Genomic DNA, 23,576 nt, shown 5'->3' with positions numbered 1-23,576 from the left:
ATCTTTTTAGATAATTCTCCATATTATCTTGTAGATGGAATGAAACAAAGAGAGTCCATTCTTTTTGATGTATTGAAAATCCATCCTAGTATGAAAAAAAAAGTGGTACATTTAAATCCTATGCGATCTGTGCTAACTAAATTTGTTTCAACATACCCTACATATAATAACTTCTCTGGTGGCTCAGAGGGCTTTCTTGGTGGCTCAAAGGTTAAAGCATCTGCCTGGAATGCGGGAGACCCAGGTTCGATCCCTGGGTCAGGAAAAGCCCCTGAAAAAGGAAATGGCAACCCACTCCAGGACTCTTGCCTGGAGAATCCCATGGAGGGAGGAGCCTGGTAGGCTATAGTCCATGGGGTTGCAAAGAGTCGGACACGACTGAGCGACTTCACACCACACACATATAATAACAATCAAGGTGAGTTATTTTAAAAGTTCATGTGATAGTTATTCATTACATTCAGCTTAAACAAACTAATAATAATACCATATACCTACAAAGGTACCCCACAGAAAATTTTGCTCAAGCTTAGATGAAGTGTTGGTTTCAAAAGTGGGAAAACTTATCAGAAGAAAAGGGTTATTTTGAAAGGAAAATTTTACCTAGAAAGAGAATTTCTTTGAGCTATTTCAGAAAATAGTGACTTCTTGTTTTGAAAGCAATAGAAGATTAGGGTAGTAAGAAATTTTGGATGTTCAGCAGAATCAACAGAGGAAAAGATGGTTGCATAGCATAATTGACTCAATGATGTTGGAGCAAACTCCAGGAGACAGTGAAGGACAGGGAAGCCTAGTGTGCTACAGTCCATGCGGTTGCAAAGAGTTGGACACGACTTAGTGACCGAACAACAGAAAGCAGACTAAGGGCATAAAATCATCATTAAAAATAGTTATTGACTTCCACTATGTGCCAAGCATAGAGCTAGGCATAAGATGCTGAGAAAAACTTTAAAAACCACAAAATGCAAATCTTCCCTTTATGCAGTGTGTCTCTTCTTATGAAATCAGAGAATATCAATGACAACTTCATTCAGTGTGTAAAGGACTTGAATAGAAGGTACATGTTTAAGCCAAAGAGTGAGCCCAAGCAGAGATATGAAAAGTCAAACTTTAAAAGCCTCTTAGGATTTGTCTCACTTTTCAAATAAATTAAGAATACTCTGTCTGCTACTGATAAAACAAGTTAAGTTTATGCTCCATTTAAAGGTCAGTAAAAGTATCTTAGGTAAGTTCTCAGGTTTTATTATTAGCTTCATTATAAGTGATCTGCTGAGACTTGGAACATCTTAGAAAAGAGAAACAGAAAAAAAATAAAACAAATTTGCGATGTCCATTCTTCCTCTTCTCATAATTACGGACTCAAAGGAGCTGAAGAGTTGCCCACACTGGATAAACACACTGTCTAAGTCTTTCAGCAGAGAGGCAAAATATTTTTGTTGTCTGAATTATTATATATAGATAGATATAGATATATAACTATTTATCTATATAAATAGTGAGATTGCAATATACACAGTGCAAAATATAATAATGAGAAATAAAAATAGTTAAATAAAAACCACAAGATGGCAAGTATTGAATGAGCCATCAAGCTAAGAAAAAAACATGAAGGAAACGTACATGCATATTACTTAGTTTAAGAAGCCAATCTGAAGAGTCTACATACTATGTGATGCCAACTGTATAACATTCTGGAAAATGCAAAACTCTGGAGACAGTAAAAGGATCAGTGGTTGTGCACGGTTAGGAGGGAAAGAGGTGTCCATAGGGGGAGGACAGAGGATTTTGTGGGGCAATGAAATTGCCCTTTAAGATACTATATTGGTGGATACATGTTATTATCTTTACATTTGTCAAAACTCTTGGAAAATACAACACCAAGAGTGAACCCTATTGTAAACTAGGAACGGTAAGTTCATCCGTTGTGACCAGTGCACCTCTCTAGTGGCTGATGTTGACTATGGAAGAAGCCGTCTGTCTTCTTCCATCCGTCCCCTTCTATGGGGGTAGGAAGCATATGAGAATTCATTGTACTTTCTAGTCAGTTTTGCTGTGAACCTAAAACTTCTTTAACACACACACACATACACAAAGATGAGCAGCAAGGGAGTTATCTTTCAGTAATTATACAGAGTAATGAAAACTCACTTTGAATTTTAGATAACTGATCTATTGATATCATTTCATATTCAATTATATTAGGAAATTAAAATAAGAGTTTGGGAGAAAAAATAATTTTTAAAAGTAGTCAAATATTTGCAGCGACTGGGATGAATAACCCACTGTAATTTAATTAAAAGAAGCAAATGCAGAAAATGACCTTTAGAAACTCTGACCAGTATATGTCACAGTGATTTCAATGATCTGCAGTTCCTAAGTATTAGGGAAATCAGCTAACAGTCACCATCGAACATTTCTAAAAGTGCATCTCACACCACAAGGTGCCAAAATATAAGAACTGGAGCAATACCTAATAAAGGAGAAGAGAGCAGGGCTGCCAATTAGAGCCTACACTCTAGATTCAATATCTTCTAAAATCATGGGACTAAATCAGAGGGGGGAAAGTCACAAACTTTGTGTACTGAAAAAGCTGCAGAGAGGCAGGAGCAATTAAGTAGCTGAGGATTGAGACACCAAAGAATGATCCAAGAGAAATGAATCATGGGAACTTTCACTGCGATACAGAAGCTAAAATAAGCCAGTGAACATCAAAGGGGAGACATTTGACAACATCGTTCTGCCTTGAAAATGACTCCTGAGATTCAATCTGAACACTTAAATGATAGAAAAGATGTCATTTTATTTTGTTTGAATATGGAAATGCTGGAAAATAAATATGACCTCCTTTCTATATCACTTCTTGAAAATAAAAGTAATGTGAATTTTTACTAAATTCTTACAGAGATAGAAGCCAAGGAATCTTCTTTTAAATGGGAGAGGTTTAAAGAGGAATGCTAAGGATGTGAATTTCCTGAAGAATGTGTTATGTAACTAACTGCAAGGGAGAAGAATAATTATCACTTTAATTAATGAGGGCCTTGCTGTTGCTCCCTTGTGAAAGATACTCTTTGATTAAAAGTGTCAGTATGTAAAAATATTGACTGATATTGAAATGTAAGAGTGTGAAATTTCAATTAATTGTAAAAAAAATTAGCTGGTATTATCATTTACCAATAGACACTAATGATTCCTGGAGACTTAGGACATACAAACAAATAGTTAAGAGTTGACAGTGGGCATGTAAACAGGAATAGAATTAACCCACTGATGCTTCATCCCTCAGAATAATTAGCTCCTTTGGCCTTTTACATATGCAATGAGGAGGTTAATGTTAAGTCATAGCAATTGTCTTGCAGAGAAAAGGAATAGGTAGCACAAAAGGAAACAGAAGGTCAAATAACATTTTAACAACACATAGTGTTTTCAGAGTCAACAAAAATGTTCCTATATATACATAGATATGTTTTATAAATACTCACGGAGTAGTATTTTACGCCTTGGCAATTCCATACCTAGAAGCTATATTAAGACTCTTGTCCCCTCTGTACCTAGAGAGAGCTCCCAGGGGGCTAAGAAGGATAAAGCATCTTCAAACATGAAGCCTACTATCAGACTAAACCAGGAGGTGAGTGGCCAAGGTGGATTCTAAATATATCTAAGACTGGTTCCTCAAATATAAACTCTGTTTTCATGCTTCCATATTCTTAACTCAGTGTGATGTGCCCCCTTTTCTTCCCTCTTTTTCCTTGATTTTATCAGAATTAGATGGCAAATAATACAATTGGATATTCCTTTAAAGAAACTCCTTATGGCAGTAAAACAAAATAAACAACAAAAAAAATTAATACTTGTCTTTGATTTTAGATGTGAGACTGAGGCCCAAAGCAATTGACTTACTCTTAGGTCTTAACCAGTTGTTTTGTGTCCACTGGCAAGAATTTCTGCACTTACTTAGAAAGAAAAAACAACCCTCTATCACATCGGATTGGTGTAAACTATGGGAATAGTATACATAAAGAAAATGGCACGGGGTCTAAACCGTGGTAGACACTCAGGAAAGAGTGGCTATGATTTCACTGTTTTTATTGTCTTTATTGTTGTCACAGAAGAGTATCTCATTCAAAATTCTGAAATTTTCCCTAACATGGAAACATTCAGTCGTGAAAAATACCCAGTCATGCTCACTTTAAAGTAAATGCAAAAGTGTGACCCCTTGAATGGCACCCATCAGCCAGAGACAATAGAAGCTAACCCTACATCAGCCACAGTTCTCCCTGCCTTCAGGACTCCCAGGACACAATACGGAGGGGGGAAAAGGTCTATAATATTTAAGCTTACATGTGAAGACAAAATGGCCCACTCTACTGATAAAATCTGGTAGCAAAGTAATTTTGAGGATGAAGCAAGAAAACAGCAGGCAGATTTGGGGAACACTTTGCCTTTGCGGCTGCTCTTTATTTTCTTCCTAAAATGAAACCAAGTGTCCTGATGCTCTCCAAAGAATACAATTAAGTAGAGTTTCCCTACCATTTCCTATTTTTATGCTGGCTATATGGTAGCAGAGCACAGTATTAGAAAATCTTCATCATGTTCAACAATATGAAATTGTATGAAATTTATGTTCTTCCCTTGCCAATCAAATTATTCCATTCTTAGCTTTTATAGAGAGTAGGAAAAATTAGCCTTTAGGTAATTCTTTAGCTTCCCATGTCACTCCTTCTAAAGAGTTCCTTAGTAGTTAATTAAATGATCAAGAAATTATAGGCTTTTCTTCCTATATTATTTCATCTTGTTTACTGACTTGGCATAGTTGGTGAGGTAGGGGAAGGTGCTTCTTTGCTTTATTAAAGTGGAAGACAGCTTCAGTACCGAGGGTGAGCAATAACATCAGGAAAAACCACCATAATATTCCTTTCCTGGAGGAGGTTTTATATCAGTCTGCTACTGGGCTTCATCACAGTGCACCAACATTTTGTAACAGGAATAGTGAAATGCATCCCCATTAACATTTGTGACAATTTCTCCACTCTTCTCCACCAGAACTCCAGCTCTGAGAGAGGAAGGGGAAGAGGGCCAGGTGCTTGGTCTGCTAGATCAGTAATGGAAATCTAGACAGAACTCCAGATAGGAGCGTGCACAGAGGAGCTCTGGAACCAGGAAGACATCTTCCCAAGGAAGTACCGCAGAGAACGAGTAATTCTGGACAGAGAAAATGGAAAGACATCAAGTGCTTATTTCTTCAGTAACTAGGACTGATTTAACTGTATGGACATAAGGTATACGTAAGTATTACACTCCATCTAGACACATAAGTATCAGAGTCATATGACATAGAAGAGAATCATCTTCATCTTTGGATATTCTCCAGAATTGTTACTCATCACATGTAGCTGAAAGATCAGATAGTCTCTGACCACAACCAAACTCTCAGTCTCAATGACTCATACAAGGAAGACTCTTGATGATACTGGTAGCAGCATTTGGGTTGATTATCCAATCTTCGTACTTCTCCATTGCCCTTTAGATGCCAATTCTTCAATCTGATCTTATTTTAAAATGTAGTCCTGTGTCTACCCACCTCTTACCCACCTCAGTATCACACGAGGTGCTAAACACACAGATTCTTGGGTCTGGCCCCAAATCTGCTGGCCCAGAATCTCTTCAAGAACAGAGTATTTCAAGGACTCAACCAGTGAATGAACCTCTTTGAAAGACTTCTTAGAAGACAGAGGTGATTCAATTCAAATAATTCAGAATCTGGTTGATGATGAATGTTGACTGCTGAAAAAGATCCATTTCTTCCATGAGATCAACATTCAAGGGGATCTAGGAGCCTCAGCTTCAGAAAGAAGTCCTGCTCTACTGAACCCTGTAAATCTAGATGACTTCAACATAATGCTCTGCTACCACACCATTTGCTATTTATTTTCACTCATCTTAAAAACATAGATCTTCAGTTTTGTTTTTGCTGCACATTAGCCACGGGTTGGAAATTTGACTTTAAAATAGTTATTTGACCTATGGAGATGCCTATAATTTCCTTGATACAATAAAATGGAATGAGGGACTATGCATATTAATAGGGCTACCTATTATCTACTCAAAACATTGGGGAAAAATAAAGCTCTGATTCTAACACATTTGAATGGTATATCCCTGCCATGTATGCAAATATGGCCTCTGTTCTCAATACAGACATTATCAGCCTCCCTAACAAATTCTGGTTAGTGCCCCATTACCAGTACCAGGTAAAAATTCAGCTTGCCTAGAACTCTTGCAGGCTAACCATTTTGTGAACAGTTCATTTTAATATCTAAGAAAACAATTCTGCCAACCCCATAGAGCAATGTACCTGACTGTGAGAAATTAAATGAAATTATAGTATGCTAAATATTTGGCAAAATATCTGCCACACCATAGCTTTTCTTACCTATTATTATTAGTTTGGGGAATGACTAGTATAAGTATTATATTTATTACTGCTTATTAGTTTTATACTAATAGTAAATTAAATGAGGAGAAGGAGGAAAAAGAGAAGAATGAAGAGAAAACAAATTTGACCAATATTTACTTCGCATTGACTCTTTGTCAGTCATTACACTAAGCTATTTATATATATATTATTTCCTTGTGTAGAAGGGGAATGGAGAAGTGGCTAACAGAGCTTGGAATAAAGGCTTTGATCATCTACGGAAGATCTCATGTGGATTTGATTTTTAAGTTTATTCTAGACAGTTGAGACAGTGAAGAATTTTTAACAAGAGAATGACATGTTCAGATTTGCATTTGAGAAAGGTTATTCCGGCAATGTGAGGCATAGATTATACTAGAGAAAGACTGACCATAGAAACACAAGGCTCTGGTGATAGGTCAAGTAAGAGACGCTAAAGATCTAAAAAAGATGTGTGGATGGAGAAGACAGGAGGAAGTCCGGACAAACCTAAGAGATGTTTGATTTGATGACTCAGTTAGATGGGGACAGTGGGGCTGGAGTGAGGAAGAAAGAAGATATTTCTAGCATATCAACCTTACTTCTAATTTGTCATGTAATCTGTGAATAATAATAATATGCATATTATATATTCACACAATAATATAGAGCAACTTTCAAGTTTCTCACATAACAAAACAACAAATTATACATGCAAATTATTATTTTATCATCATCATCATCAACGCTATTATATATCCTATCCAGCAAGAACAATGTTCTCATTCTAAAGACAGAACTCTTCCATTTTGAAATTTTAAAGACTTAAACATATGAAACAATCCATTAGCTTACATATCTCAGCCAGATATATCTCAATATCTCCCATAACAAAACTCTCTTTGTAAATTCCACAGAAAAATTTTCACAATATTGTTAAACACACAAAGGTCATAAATATCCATTTCCCATAACTTCGTAGAATTCTACACAGCAAACAGTACTTAATATGTTCAGGCAATGAATGTTTTCTACTAATCTGTTTACTTAAAAACATACTAATTAAGAGTCTTTCTTGCTTTTGTCCACCTCAAATTATCATTGAAACGAAAATTCTCTCAATTTTAAAAAATGTTCTTGCCCAATCCACAGTAGTGTGCTTCCTGTTACTGGACACCAGAGGGCGCCATTCAGTGAAAGCTTGGATTGGGGAGAGGGGGGCGAAAAACAAAAGAAGGAATTCCATTGCTAATGAAAGAGACTGATTTTTTAGTGTGTACCCTTATCTACCATGAAACATTACCATGGTAACAGCACCAGTTAAGATGACTGTATATTTAGGTCACAGTATAAAAGAAGGAGCTTGAACATGTGTGCAGAAAAAGGGAAATGAAATAAAGACAAGAATATATCAAGGGTAGAAGGAGGCAAACCAGTCAGAACAAGCCTCACACACTTTGCTGATCGTATGTTCACAAAGTCACACCATGCTTTTCAAAGCAAAGGTGGATGATGTTTTAACTAAAATCAAAAGCTGCCATTCAAACTCAGAACTTTAAGCACAAATAATCTTAATATAAAGAAAGAGGAACTCCTATGGAGAGACAACTAGAGGGAAGTTGGAATGTGTATACTCTGAGGCAGTTCTTGGTTAACTGCATCACAATGGAAAACCTCTTTACCCACTTCAACACTTAAGGTGAGTTAAATTCGGTACTATCAAAACTCTCTTTCATCCTCCTGCACCAGACAACAGAAAATCTTGGTGTTGCTACAGGTGAAAATAGCATCTGCCAAAATACCAGGTAATTTCTGTGCCCTTACTTTCCTCTGCCAGAGGCAATCACTGGGTCAAGCAGGTTATACCAACAGAAGAATCTAGTTGGCAATGAATCTTTCTTGCTTAGGCTTTAGGGAATATAACCAGAATACACAGTTTAACTAAAGGAGTGGAGAGAACACTGCTGGCCTCAAAACACCAGAGTTGTGATTTCCTCAGACATAGGGGAAAATGTACACTGTATCTCCACGGTGTAAGACAAAGCCTGGAGTCCAACAGGAGTCCAAAGACTAGAGTCCAACAGCCCTTGTTTGAATCCAGGGACTGCAACTTACTAGCTGTGTGACCTTGGGTCATTACCTGACCCCTCTGAAAGCCAGTTTCCTCATTTGTAAAATGAGGACAATAACATCTACTTCATAGGATTGTGGCCTTGATACAATAAGAAACTGATTCATCAATTCACATATTCAACAAATAGTTAATAAACTCCTAGAAGGTGACAGACACTATTTTAAACACTGGGGATAAAGCCCTGACAGAAAGATGATATAATACACGTGAAGTGCTTAGGACAGCTTCAGAGACTTAGAACACACTATATGAAAACGCATTTCCAAGGGAAAATGGAAATGTGTTTTGTTCCACACAAAACACACTCTACCATCCCTGTGGTCACCATGTGGCCCTGCTGAGCTTTGGGGTGTGCAGTCAGTACCCCTGCTCTGATACCTTTTAAGGAAAGCAGTCCCCACACCTGCTGAGTGAACCAAAGGTAGACAAAATGGGAACAGGAGACAGGGAATAAACCAGCTGGTCACCAGGAGAATATTGACGGTTTTGATATAGAAAAGTCCACTGAGGAACAGAACATAGGCTCACATTGTAAAATGCCAACTCAACTCCAATACAAAGCTAAAAGAAGAAAACCAGGTCCCTCAAGGAGACTGTGACAGTGTTTCTGTCAGTCTCTTGATCCTACTGAGTAAACCAAAGAAAGATGAAGATAAGAGTAAGCGTGGGGTTTGAGTGGTCATATTTAGGCAGTTACTCATGGGCATTCTCTCACAGGCATGCCCCAAGGACTGCCATCAGTGATGGAGATGGGGCTCGTAATGGCATGCTCACAGATTCTTGTCCTCATTTTTTCCCTCCCATTCTCTCTTCAATTCCTTTATTGGAATAAATGGCCTCTTCTGCTTTCTCTCTTATGCTGGCTTCACCTTTGTTCACTGTTGTGGGTTAGAGTGGCGTGTCTCTTGTGGGTCCTTCTCCAGTAAAGCGGGTCCCCTGCCTGCCCTCCCGTCTCCGTGAGCCATCTGCTGTTTCCCCCAAAACTCTGAGACTTCCCTTCCCTCCTCCTGTGCTCAGAGGGTTGGCTACTCTGAAATTAAAACTGTAAAACTGCCACTGAACGTACATACAAGTTCAGATAACCCCATATGTTAGGGGTTATCTGGGCAAAGAAGGGGATAGGATAGTGTTTGGAGCAATGTGGGTTTTTTAATGTGAAGATGTCCCCCCATATTGACAGACTGTGAGGGCTCATTCCAAAGAGACTTTTATCTACATTTGACTGCTGGCTTTCCTACATTTGGCTTCCCAGGTGGCTCAGCGGTGAAGAATCCACCTGCCAATGCAGGAGACTCAGGAGACATGGATTCGATCCCTGGGTTGGAAAAATTCCCTGGAGTAGGAAATGGCAATCCATCTAGTATTCTTGCCAGGAAATCCCATGAACAGAGGAGCCTGGCAGGCGACAGTATGCGTGGCCGCAAAGAGTCGGACACGACTGAGTGAATGAGCACACAAGCATACTCTCCTACACTTATCTCTGAAGTCAGCTGAGTTACAAACACATTCTGCGGGTTCTCTTGAACTTAAACTAGAACAGGGATATTCAAATCAACCTATTTTCTCCCTACAATCCCCCCCCCAGACAACCTCAAACACACTTACATAAACAAATACACTTTTCTTTTATAGGAAGACCAAGCATCTTTCAGGAAGCCCACCCTGAATTTTTGGATCCAAGGACTTTACCCTACTCCTGCCCCATCTCATTCACAGAGTTTTAAAACAGTAAGCTGAGTTGGTTGGTATTTCCATGCCTTTTTAGGGTCAAGTTTTACTTTTCAGCTTTAATTGGCATAATTGTTTAGCCTAATAAAGCATGTAGAGTCAATAGAAGTTGCTTATAGTACTGCCACAGCTAGACACATTTACTAATAATAGTAATAATAAAAATTCATCTGATAATAACTTATTACTTCTTGAATCCTTAGCTGTCAAATCCTGCAAAGCTGCTACATTGTTGGCACAAAATTCTTCCATCCATTTGCCAAGAGTCTCAAAAAGTCCGCTTTCTGAATTGTAGCCTAATATAGTTCTTAGTGTGATCTACTGATATAATTCTATCATTATCCCCTTGTGGTTAACCACCCCAAAGACCCCATATACCCATACCTAATTGCAGTTTCTTAACTGTGTCATCATCCTTATTATTTGGTTATCAATGAAAGTGTACTCTCTATATATATCCTTCTATATATTTTCAATATAATGCATATATTATATTTGATTGCCAACAAAATACAGCAGGAGGACCTTGTGCCCCAAGGTTGGGTGAATAGCTGTAGTGTGCAAGGTGCCACATTTCAGAGCCCTCTCAAGGCAGGTAAACCAGAAAGGCCTGGAGCAAAGAGAGCTGCTGGTCCACTCCAGGACCTAGCTATCTGAACTTCCCCAGAGAAAGGTTGCTCCCCTAAGGGTGGGCTCTCCTCCACGCAGGCGCTGAGGGGGCCAGAGCCTCCGGGTCCCCTCAGAGCAGCTGCACCCGAGCTACAGTGCTGAGGGGCTCTGCCCTCAGAGTCTCCCCCTACTCCACCCTCAACCCCAATTCAAGTTTTTCCCAGGCCTTTCCCATTGCTCCACTGTTTCTCTCTGGAATCTGGGCCGGCTCAGCCCTCCGCGGAGACAAGCCCACCGCCGCCCTGACTGTGATCCTGGTCAAGGAGGTGGTCCTTGCCGCAGGCGCTGGGGTTGTGGAATTGCGGGGCGGAGGCTGCGTGCGGGAGCGCGGGCGGGTGTGCGGTCCAGCAGGGAGATGCGTGTTGTGTCGCTTGCTGCGTGTACTAGGGGATGGGCAAACTACACGAACCCACTGCCACCCAGCGCTAAGAAAAAAGAGCAAGAAAAGCAACACAAACCAGAAAACGGCAAGATGAAAGGGAAATAGAAAGTCAGTCCGGGGGATTCCGGAGCTTGAGGACTTGAAGGCTCCGTGCTCTTGCTGGGCTCCCCGCGATTGGGCGGGCCGACTTGGAGCCCTTGGTGGCCTCCGTCACAGGCGGGCCGTGGCCGTGAACCGACTAAGCACACGGGAGGGCGGCTCGGGTGAGATGTCGGTCGACAGCTCTGCTTGCCTTAGGCGTTTACCTCCGTTTCTCCTCTTTCCTCCCTCCCCTCCATCCCGAGGGACTCCCCAGAGATATTTCCTTACAGGCAACCCTAGTCTCAAGGCGTGGGTCTGGCGAGCCCCGTGGGCCCTCCTTTTTACGATTTTGTGGCTGAGAGCAGCGTGGAGGACCGCGGCGAGCAGGAGGCTACCGAGGGATGGGGACGCTGGCGGGAGGCTGAGGCAGTGGGCGTGCGCTGCTTTCTGAGTCAGGGATTCCGAGGGATCTTCAGTCTCGACCTCTTCAGAGCTCTCCCAGGCAAGCAGCGTCCTGCCCCGCCGGGGGCGCCCCGGGGGCGCCGGGCAGAGCGCACAGGTGGAATTGCCGCGCGATCTCCCAGAGCGGGATTGGACCGTCCGCACCTCGCAGGTTCCGAGAGCTACAAGTTATCTGCGATCGCCCGAGTCCGCAGGTGCGAACGGCAAAGGGATATTGTGGGTCCGGTCATTCCCAATCTACAACCCCGAAGCCCGCAGGGGTGGCTCAGATCTCATTGCGAGGTGGCTGTCGGCGCAGCCCTGGCACGGTCCGGGACCCCGCGGGCTTGGGGCTGAGACCCTGTCCTCTAGCCGAGGCGGACCGCCGACCTCGTGTTAGGGCCGAAACGGGACGAGGTTGCAGCAGGTTTCCGCCTGCTCTGTCCTGGGACCCTCTCCCCATTCGTATCCCCCCCGCCCTTGGCCACGCTCCTCGGACTACCGCGCGAAGCCTCCCTCCGGCCACCTGGCGCGGGCGCTCACAGAGCGGAACCCGCGGATCGTGTGGGGCCGAGGAGCCGGGCCTCCACCCCAAACGCCTGGGAGACGTGGCCAGACCCCAGGCTGGAAGAAACGTGAGGGGCAGGAGCGGGCGAAGCTCCCCGGTCTTGCGGACACCGCAAGGAGCGGGGAGCTGGTGACAGTGCAGGGGGAGGGGGCCGGGCTGGAAGAGGGAGCGGCGCCCGGGCGGGCTCGGGCCCCCAGGCTGCCTTTGCCACATTCCTCCGGACTCCGTGACCCGCGGAATGGCATCCCTTCCCGCGCTCTGCCTCTTCTGCCCCCCTTTCCGTACCCGCCATCGCTGCCCTCAGTTCTCCAAGCCCCAGAAATCAAAGTTTCCGTTTGAGGATCTGGACTTGTGGAAGAATTCTCCAATTCCCTCACCCCAGACCCCTCGGCGCCCGTTCCGGAGAATCGGGAGGTGCCAGGGTCCCTGGCGCTGGCCAGCGGAGGGCTGAGCAGCTGGCTGTCCTTACCTGCCGCCGGATTAGCTCCAGTTGCCTCCCCGGGCTGCAGTATCCCTGGCGTGGGCTGGCTGGCAGGAGCGTGGAGCCCTTCACGGGTTCGGGGCTGACCCGCCGCGGAGCTGGCCGCGCGCGGCTCAGAGTCCGAGGCCGGGCGCCGGCTTGCGCTCTCCCTTGATCTTGCAAACGAAAAGGAAAAGATTAGTTGGTGCCGCGACACCCGGAGGGGTGGGGCGGGGAAGGCGGGGAGAGAGCGGACCTAAAAGCTCCGGCAAGAGCCGCGGGGCCCGGGCGCGCGCTAGCAGAGTCGCGCACCCCACACGCGTCCCAGGCACTTTACGAGTCTGGAGGCCCTTGGCGGTGTAGACTGGAGTTAAAGTGACACTGCCCCCGCCCGCCACACCGAAACACCAAAGGCGAAGAAGCAAAAAGGACTTTCAAACCTGGCTTTTACGAAGAAGAGGTGTCTGGAGAGCAAGATAGAACGGAGACCTGGCTGGACTGACGAGCTGGGCGGGATTCATTTCTTCACCAAAGTGATTGGGGAAGTAGTTATTAGTGTAGGGGCAACTAATTACTAATTACTTCGGTGCTTCTGGCGATCTCCGAGTGGAATCTGCAGTTTCAAGGCTCTGGCCAAGCCGCAGGCTGGCGTGTGTGCGTTCGTGTGTGTATGCCTGTCCGTGTGTGTCACGCGCACTCGCTGGAGCGGGTCTCTGCGTCCGGGCACCTTTGGTATAAAAAGAGAGTGTGTATGTATTCGTCAGTGTGTGTTCGATTAGCTGCGATGGGCAGACAATTTCTGGAGAAAACATTTACAATTTTCTTTCAATATGACGGGATTAGTTGCTGTTGAAGGCGCTCCTCCAATGAAATCTTCTCTGCTCTCTGATTTGGTGGTTCTTCTGAGCAAATATGACAGCCTTTTCTCCAGGCTCCTTTCTGCTCCTTTCCACGTCCATCCCCAGAGCCAAGCTCTCCATCTGCAATTTCTACATCAGAACGTTTACAGTTACCACCATTGCCCAGTCCCATTCCTGCAAGTATGATTGCTATCAAAGTGACATGACATATTGGGAAGAATTCGGTGTTGCTTTCTGATTGCCGAAGACGCTTAAGACCAGTTTTTCCAGGTGGGAAAATATTAGAATAAATCCTCTATGCTTTGTAAACATATAATCGTGCTGAACTATTCACAGATTGTTTATTTCTTTGGGACACTGGCAAATGTATAAGAGGAAGAGGTAACTGTTTTCTTTCTTCTTTTACACTAGGGTCAATGCCTATGTTTTCTTTGACTAATAGGCATCAGATTACAAAGTATTTATGGTCCTTTATGAAATTTGGGATCTCCATGAAAAAAAAATCAGTATATAATTTTTTTCTGTTAAAAAAACTTAGCTTTTTACTTTTTCATTTTAATGAGAAATCCATTCCAAGAAGAATATTCATTATTTTTAGGCTGTAGTCCCAATTGATAAAGATAAAATGATATAAAACAATATGATTCTAAAGTATAGTTGAGGACAAGACTTGCTTTTGCGAAAGTATATGTATATAAACATAGCATCAGTGTATTATATGCTATAAGGCTGCATTTTCTTTTATCTACCTTTGGCAATCAAATGAAAATAGCTTGAAACCTTAATTGATGTATCCAATTAAGTTCAGTTCGAATCTTGATGCCTAGGCCTCTGCTAGTTGTCAAAGGGAATACAGAATAGCAATAGTCACTGCCCCTGTCTTCTATAAGTTCCCCATTTTATTGGCTTCCCTGGTGGCTCAGTGATAAAGAATTTGCTTGCAATGCAGGAGCCACAGGAGATGCGGGTTCGATTCCTGTGTTGGGAAGATCCCCTGAGCAGGAAATGGTAACCCCCTCCAGTATTCTTGCCTGGAGAATCCATGGACAGAAGAGCCTGATGGATTACAGTCCATGGTGTCACAAATAGTCGGACAGGACTAAAGCAACTTAGCATGCATGCATGCATCTTATTGGTAGGGAAAGACATTCAGATGACAATCAAGATGAATAAATATGCAGCAACATAAATTCACCAATAAATAAAAATTGTGTATATGAGAAGGTCTGCCCTTTCTGTTAACTCATAGCCATCACCAAATAGGATATGGCACAAACTATTGTGGTTTGATATAAGTCATCCTGAAATAATGCTCTACCTTTGGCCTCCATACCCTCACAGCCCATCATCACTGGAAGAGTACAAGATACTTGTTAGAAAATCAAGACAGTTCTGTCCAGTCTTGACCTCCGCCTCCCCCAGCATTTGACCCATTACATTAAACTTCTGATTTTGTCGTTTTTTCTCTTTTAGGGTATCTTTTGAAAATGAATTCACATTTTCCTTTTTCTCTTCATTATTTCTGACTATTAAGCTTCCATAAGCACAGGGAGTTGGCTTGGATGTTTAAAACAAAACAAAACCACATACACATACCAAAGCAGAAAAGTAAAGGGGAAAGAATCCCTAGCCAGCAAAAGAGAAGAAGAAAACCCAGTGATCTGTTATTCTGTTCTTTCAAATTATTAATGCCTTCTTACAAATGGGGTTTTGTTGTTATTTAATCACTAAGTCAAGACTCTTGTAACCCTATGGACTGTAGCCCACCAGGCTCCTCTGTCCATGGGATTTCACAGGCAAGAGTACTGGAATAGGTTGCTATTTTCTTCTCCAGGGGATCTTCCCAACAAAGGATTGAACCCACATCTTCTCCAATAGCAGGCAGATTCTTTACTGTTGAGCCACCAGGGAAGCCCACAATTAGGGCTACACATTCCAAACAGAGCAATAAAGCAAAAAGCCAATGAAATCTAATGAATATTTTCTTAGACTTGAATAAAACAGAGTCCATGAATCACTGAACAGTCATGTTTAATAGAAGTCCTGATAGTTATGGCCTTTTGGAGAAGAGCTAAAAATGGAAACAGCATTTTTATCAAACAATCAACAAAAATGTCCATTTTTTTTCTTTTAGGTCATAACTGAAAACACTTTTTAAAAAACATATACTTGTATCTGTGCCAGTTATTGTGTGTTTCTGAAGAATTATTTAACCCTTATGTGCTTCATTTTCTTAATCTGTAAAAGGGATATAGTAATAGTAACATTCCCATTTTTATAAGGAATAATGAATTTTATATAGAATAATGAGTGCCTTCAGGTAAAGTTTTCAGAAGAAGGTCTCACATACAGCAAATTAGCTATAAGACTGTCAGTAAGGATTTAAAAACAGATTCTTGGGTTATTCCTCTGACCTACTAAATCAGAATATTTAGGAGTGAGTCTTGTCATTAGAAACAATACTGCTCCTCAATTTCATGCAACAAGCATGTTAAACATAATCCATCAAAACATGGACCAGAAGAAATACCATTTTCCCCTTTCTAGTTTCTCTTTCTATACAAGAAAAGATTAAGTGTACTCAGAGAATTTTATTTTTATTTCATAAGCCAGTTCACTTTCTGAGATAAAAGAGTACTCACCCCTCCCAGGAATACAGCTTTTACATTTATTAGTAACCCACAGTGTGGGACACTTTCAAAAGTGCTTTCTACAGACTTTATAGAACACATATCTATGGGTTTCCCTTATCTACATACCTATTTTCCACCTCAAAGAACACTAATAAATTAGTAATTTCCACTTGTGAGACCAACCTTATTACCTGTGACCTCAAAAACTTACTTTCAGGCATGTGCTCAAAAGAGATGACTTAGAATATTTGACAAAGCTCCTTTCTGAATATGACTGTAAATAAGATTACCACCAACATGAGGAAAAGGGGGATGAAGAATCTCATGCCTGGGAATGTGGTGCATATCTTATTGTGCTGTGCTGATTTCAGTGTGGCAATAATTAGGCTTCAGTAATTAGATGCACAAATCAGCACTCTGTCATCATAGGCACATTAAGAGGGTGACGAGTTCAGCTCAAGTGGTTTCCCACCAGGTATATTGGCCATAACATTTTCTTGATTCTCTGCTTTCAAAGAACCAAGAAAAGGAAGGTGAGAGCTTTGACTATACGGGGAAGAGCAAGGAGAGCTTGCCATATCTTCATCTCCCACTCACACAAACTGTTCAGGATTTGAACTAGGAAAGTACAGCATTTATCAGCAGAAGGTTTGGGAAAGGCAAGCTGATTTTTCTGATGTTTGCCAAAGAAACCTATCTTCTCCTTGACCTCAGTTTGAAATATAACAATCCTGGGTTAAAAGTGAACCTCCAGTAGATGACAATCATTGCTTAAAATGGGTGCTACAATTGCCCTCACTGTTTTGAAATCTTAATAACATTCCGATAATAGACACACTATTCTTCTTAGAGTTATTTGTTATTTGTAGTTATTGTCCCTACAAATCTTAGAGAGTAATTTTAAATGCTCCTATTCTTTAGCTAGAAAAGATTATCTCTTTCTCTCCTAGAAAATCCTAAGCTTTTCTTTTTCAGTCCCTGCAATAGGAGTTTCCATATACAAACGAGACTGATTCTGAGTGACGATGCTTGCTGACGGTTTAACAAACAATGCTTTGCTATTTTTTCCTTCTTCTTCTTGAAGTTTGGTGTTACAGCTGTTTTAAACTCTTCCTTTCCTAGCAGTGTTGGTGCTATCCAAAGCCTGAAAACATTTACTGCTGCTGAGTCTAAAATATTTAAAACACAGAGCTCATTTCAAACAGGGAACATGAACAAGGGGGACAAAATGAAACACTACCTTGCAAGATGTTAAGCAGTTGCAATGGCAATAAATCAGTATTAAGAATGCAAGAGGAAAAGGCCACATGGGACATGTGTGTCCTAGAGAAGCTATTAGTATCTGGGCATTCCTCCTTCCAAGATGTAGTGCCCACTCCCTCTTTGGAGGTAAACCTCTAAGATGGAGAACTGAAACATTTCAGCCACATCAAGCTCATGGGAGACTGTGACAAATAGCTTAAATTTCCCCTTTTCACAGCCTGAGTGAGATGCCAGAATCTCAGATGGAGATAAGATAGTAAGTTCAAAGTGAAAGTCTTATAAGACTCTTCTCTCTGTGGGGAGTCCTGAGTTATTCGAATCAATGACTGCATGGTAGAGAGTAGGCTGTGTGTGTGTGAAAGTCGCTCAGTCGTGTCCAACTCTTTGCAACTCCATGGTCCATACAGTCCATGGAATTCTCTAGGGCAGAATACTGGAGTGGGTAGCCTTTCCCTTCTCCAGGGGATCTTCTCAATCCAGGGATTGAACCCAGGTCTCCCACATTGCAGGCGGATTCTTGACCAGCTGAGCCACAAAGGAAGTCCAAAGAGTAGGCTAGGAATTCTCAAAATCTTTCTAGTCTGTAGGGAAACTTAATTTCTTAAAATTTAGAATCAACCAATCACATCACTGTGGACAGTGACTGCAGCCACAAAATTAAAAGATGCTTGCTACTTGGAAGAAAAGCTATGGCAAACCTAGACAGTATATTAAATAGCAGAGACAAAGGTCCGTATTGTCAAAGCTATGATTTTTCCAGTAGTAATGTACCAATGTAAGAGTTGGACCATAAAGAAGTCTGAGCGCCAAAGAACTAATACTTTCGAATTGTGGGGCTCTCCAAGGTATTCTCGAGAGTCTTCTCCAGCCCCATTGATCAAACCATTCAATCCTAAAGGAAATCATCCCTGAATATTCATTGGAAGGACTGATGCTGAAGCTCCAATACTTTGGCCACCTAATCTGAAGAGCCAACTCACTGGAAAAGACCCTGATGCTGGGAAAGATTCAGGACAAGAAGAGAAGGAGGTGACAGAGGAGAAGGGGGTGACAGAGGATGAGATGGTTGGATGGCATCATGGACTCAATGGACATGAGTCTGAGCAAACTCTGGGAGATGGTGAAGGACGGGAAGCCTGGTGTGCTGAGGTCCATAGGGTCACAAAGAGTCAGACACAACTCAGTGACTGAACAACAACAAAAATCACATACTCATGGGAATTCACATAATTTCTCAGGTTACATAGTCAATTGGTTCTTAAGCTAAATAAAATGGTCCTTGGGCTTCCCTGGTGGTACAGAGGTTAAAGCGTCTGCTTGCAATGTGGGAGACCTGGGTTTGATCCCTGGGTCAGGAAGATCCCCTGGAGAAGGAAATGGCAACCCACTCCAGTATTCTTGCCTGGAGAATCCCATGGACAGAGGAGCTTGGTGGGCTACAGTCCACGGGTCGCAAAGAGTCAGACATGACTGAGTGACTTCACCTTCACCTTCACCTTCAAGGGACAGGTTGAATTGAAAACCTTTCAAAGATATCCTCGGAGGCAGCATCACAGAGGACAGCATCTTCACTGAATCTGACTTACTCTCTATTTCTTGAGAGTGACTGAGATAGTTGTGATGCATAAGGTTGCCTTGTAGCAAGCAAGACTCAGCTGAATGTATCTGATAATATCCCCCGATATAGACTTTTCACTTTAAAAACAAGCCTTCTCCTACTAGTGTTCCCAAAGAAGAGTTCCCTAAGGCATTCCCTGATTTACTGTGCCCAATAAGACAGACCCTGAACACTTCATCTTTTCTTCTTCATTTACTCAGCAAGGTGACTGGTTTCCAGTTTAAGGGCCTCATTTAGAAAATCTCATGAACTGTATTTTATACATCCCTGCAAAAAGGAATGAGGCAAGGCTTCAGACGAAGTCAATGTCTTTTATTGACAAACATTTTCTTAGAAAGCAAGCTCACTTTAAAAGGATGCCCAATAAACATGCGCTGGTAATCCCTGAACATTTTCAATAACAACCACTCAAAACCTACCCGTAAAGCTCCACAGCTGACACAATGTGCTCTCCTGTTATTGATGCCAGGATATGGAGCAGACAGATTCCCTTGCATGACTGTAATCCCATGGCAATGTTTCTGAGCAAGTCCGCTGTAAACAAGCTGCCACTGCTTTCCTTCCTTCTACAGCATTATGAATCGCACAAGACACTTCCAGAGTCGAGTGTTTCTCAGAAGCCCATCATAAACTAAACATGAAGTATTGAAATTGGCTCAAAAGATTAGTATATCATGCAATATTCTCTTAAATATTAGGGCAACAAAAATAATTAAGAAAAGATTCCTGCCCTTCTGAAAGTTAACGCATTTGGAAAGAACAACAGAAACAGAAATACTGCTCTTAGACACTTGTGATAAACCTTTTGATGCCATAATCCATGAGGGATTTGGGAAAGGGCCTGACATTTTCCTATCAGAGAGCTGATTCCAGAGGTGGACTTTACATAAGGTATACTCTACCTGGGATTGGGAAGCTATGACAAGACAGATCTCGGAAGAGATGATGGATGATAGAACAATACGTAATATACTTAAGCCATTACCTGGAAGATACTGTTAAAACTGAAGATGTATATTAATGAGCATTATTAATAAACAGAATTTTTGTTCAGTCACTCAGTGGTGTCTGATTCTTTGTGACCCTGTGGACTGTAGCCCACCAGGCTCCTCTGTCCATGGGATTTTCCAGGCAAGAATACTGGAGTGGGTTGCCATTTATATTCCACCCCAAAATATGGCTCTTTGATTATTTTGAGCTGGTTATTTTTGAGAAAAGGCAGACATGGGAGAAGTTCTGAAAACTGAATAGAAGTTACTCTTTTGTAAGAGACCTTTTTACATTTGTGAGGGAAATCTCCATTTGTAAGGGTATCTCCCTCTCCAAGAGAAGGATGACTTAAAGCTCTAGAAATAAGTCTCACCTAAGGTGAAAGACAGAAGAAGGACGTTGTACTCAGTCATGTCCAGCTCTTTGCAATCCATGCACTGCAGCCTACTAGGCTCCTTAGTCCATGGGGTTTCCTAGGCAAGAATACTGGAGTGGGTCCCTTCTAAAGGGGATCTTCCTGACCCAGGAATCAAACCCAGGTCTCCTGTATTGCAGGCAGTCTCCTGCCTTGCAAGCAGATTCTTTACCAATTGATCCACCAGGGAAGCCCATCAAAGGTGAAATGAAAGCTTAAATTGGAATAACAACCTTATCGTTATTTCCTGTGCTTTTTTTTCTGGTAACCTCCCACAACTGGCCTCTTCCCTCGCCACACACAACACCTTCTTTTGCCTTTACCTGGAGATGTTATTTCAGATGGTGGCTTAGGCCAGTTCAGAGACTTACCCAGTTTTCCTGGGTCTCTCTTCTGTGTACTGAATGTGTCAGTCGCTCAGCGGTAAAGAATTTGCCTGCAATGCAAGCAGACACAGGAGACCTGGGTTCAATCCCTGGATCAGAAAGGTGTCCTGGAGAAGTAAACGGCAGCCCACTCCAGTATTCTTGCCTGAAAAATCCCATGGACAGAGGAGCTTGGTGGGCCACAGTCGACAGGGTCACAAAGAATCAGACACGAATGAGTGACTGAACACACACACAACATATACATGTTATTAAAATTTTGTTATTCTCATATCAATCTTTTATTTTAAAGGGATCTTAGCTCAGAACCTAGAAGGACAGAGGGGAAATTATTTTTCCTCCCCAACATCACTTACCAAAACTTGGGCTTCTGCTTTTGTAGTATCCAGGGTAGACAAATGTAACTAATATCTAATTTGCACAGTAAGTTAATGGAGAAGACCAGAGAAAGACAGGGGCACCCCTACATACTTTTGGTCCAGGGCACTATGCTCTAGGGTAGAAGTTCATTGTATCTTTCATTACGCTAATTCTGTCTTGTTCTGTGTTTTGGAAGTCATAACGTGAGTGTGAAGTTACTTAGCAGCGAGTGTCTCTGGCACACGGACATTTGTGTAATTTCTTGAGAAGAAAACTCTTGGGCACGGCTGTTAAGCTTATTCTAATTATATAATGGCATTGGGGATGAGGGTAATGTTACTAAGAGCTGGAATGCAATCCTTGTTTATGGAATAAACCTAAAGCAATGGAAATATTTTTGAGTCATAGTTTATACTTTCAGTTTGCAGAATAATACTAGGCTTATCCCTGGGAATGTTCTCTTCAGTTTCTGTATGTCTTGCCCTAGTGTTGGTGCAGAGTAATGAGGGAGAGAATTAAAATGAGGCGCAAAGATAAAATTTCAAGGTGAAAGTGGGACTATGCCACCCAGTATCTAAGAAGAGTGGGGCTTCCCTGGTGGCTCAGTGGTAAAGCATCCACCTGACAATGCAGGAGACACAGGTTTGATCTCTGGGTGGGGAAGATCCCCTGGAGATGAAAATGGCAACCCGCTCCAGTATTCTTGCCTGGAAATCCCATGGACTGAGGAGCCTGGCAGTCTACAGTCCATGTGGTCACAAAAGAGTTTGACACAACCTAGTGACTAAACAATAACAATCTTAAGAAGAGCAATGGTATGTAGAAATTCTTTTTTCATCATCTCGAAAGTTGGGATTACCTGAACAATACTAGGAAAATGAAGATGAAAAATTGCTAAATTATAAACAGTAGACTTGCTTTTAAGGCCAAAACATAGGAAAGATGGGATCCAAAACTCTCCACAGAACAAAGCAGGGATCTTCACTACTTATTAGATGTGACCTGGGACAAAATGCTTAAATCCTTTACACTTATGAAAGAAAGTCACAGTGGAGCTGATAACATGAAGAGAACTCTCTAAAAACGAGTCAGAAGGCCACTGCGGAAGTGTGACTCGTGCATATCTCAATCCGGATAGAACCTGACCTTTAGACTGCTTATTGTCTTAGCAGGCATCTAGAACGTCTGCCAGAAACTCAAGATACTTATCAGACCCTTACCCTAAAATAACTCATGATAGTCTATCTACTTATCAAACCCTTACCCTAATATAACTCATGACAGCCTATTCTTCAAAAACAAGTATTTGCTATCCTACGTCATAGGCAATCCCAGCTTCCACCAGATAACTTATGAACCTAATGGCTTTTGTCTTAATAAGCCCCTGACACATTTCTTCTCTGGTTTTACCCAAATCTGTGTTTCCTGAATTGCAGTTTTTAAGACTCTCAAATAAAGCTCTTTGTCCCTTATAATCTCAATACTGATTATTATTCGACATACCTCAGTTCTCTCACATGTAAGTAATGTGTAGAATCTGCCCCAGAGTCATCATGCTGATTATATGAAATTGTATATGTGAAAAGTATTTTGTAAAATGTAAACTATTACTGACTATGGTGGTGCTAGTGGTAAAGAATCTGCCTGTCAGTGCAGGAGATGTAAGAGGTGTGGGTTCAATTCCTAGGTTGGGATGAGACTCCCATGGACAGAGGAGCCTGGTGGGCTACAGTCTATAGGGTCACAAAGAGAGGGAAACGACTGAAGTGACTGAGCACGCACATGTAATTAAACTGCGATGTGAATGACTGCTCTTTTATCCCTGCCCATTCTAAGTTCTCCCAGGCAGGTGTTTCCTTCTTAATGAAAAATAATGTCTACTTAGGAGAATATTACTTATTATGTGGCTGGCGGACAGGGAAGGTTTGGGGCAGGGTGTTACTCACTCATGTTATACGAGGAAAGAATCCATGTGTAATCTTACTAGAAAGGTGAAACAATCACTGGTTTCTCCTTTCCTTTACTTATTGATATTACTGATCAACTCCTAGTATGGAATGTCAAATCAAGAAACCCCTGTCCTTATATATATCCTAATGAAGAAATGAAATTTATGCTCCAAAACAAAGCTGCCTGTCCACCCTGTGTCAAACACAGA

General features: G+C 41.9%; 1 non-coding gene across 1 annotated transcript; it reads left to right on the top strand.

Annotated features, from left to right (window-relative positions):
• The first annotated feature begins 193 nt into the window (after positions 1-193).
• Positions 194-266, top strand: TRNAS-GGA (transfer RNA serine (anticodon GGA)). Its single transcript has one exon. It is a non-coding gene; the product is annotated as a tRNA-Ser (tRNA).
• The last annotated feature ends 23,310 nt before the right edge of the window (positions 267-23,576 follow it).

The sequence above is a fragment of the Capricornis sumatraensis genome, chromosome 5 (genome assembly GCF_032405125.1).
Source record: "Capricornis sumatraensis isolate serow.1 chromosome 5, serow.2, whole genome shotgun sequence".
NCBI lineage: Eukaryota > Metazoa > Chordata > Mammalia > Artiodactyla > Bovidae > Capricornis > Capricornis sumatraensis.
The sequence above is the reverse complement of the archived record's forward strand: the minus strand, read 5'-3'. Positions and strand labels throughout refer to the sequence as shown.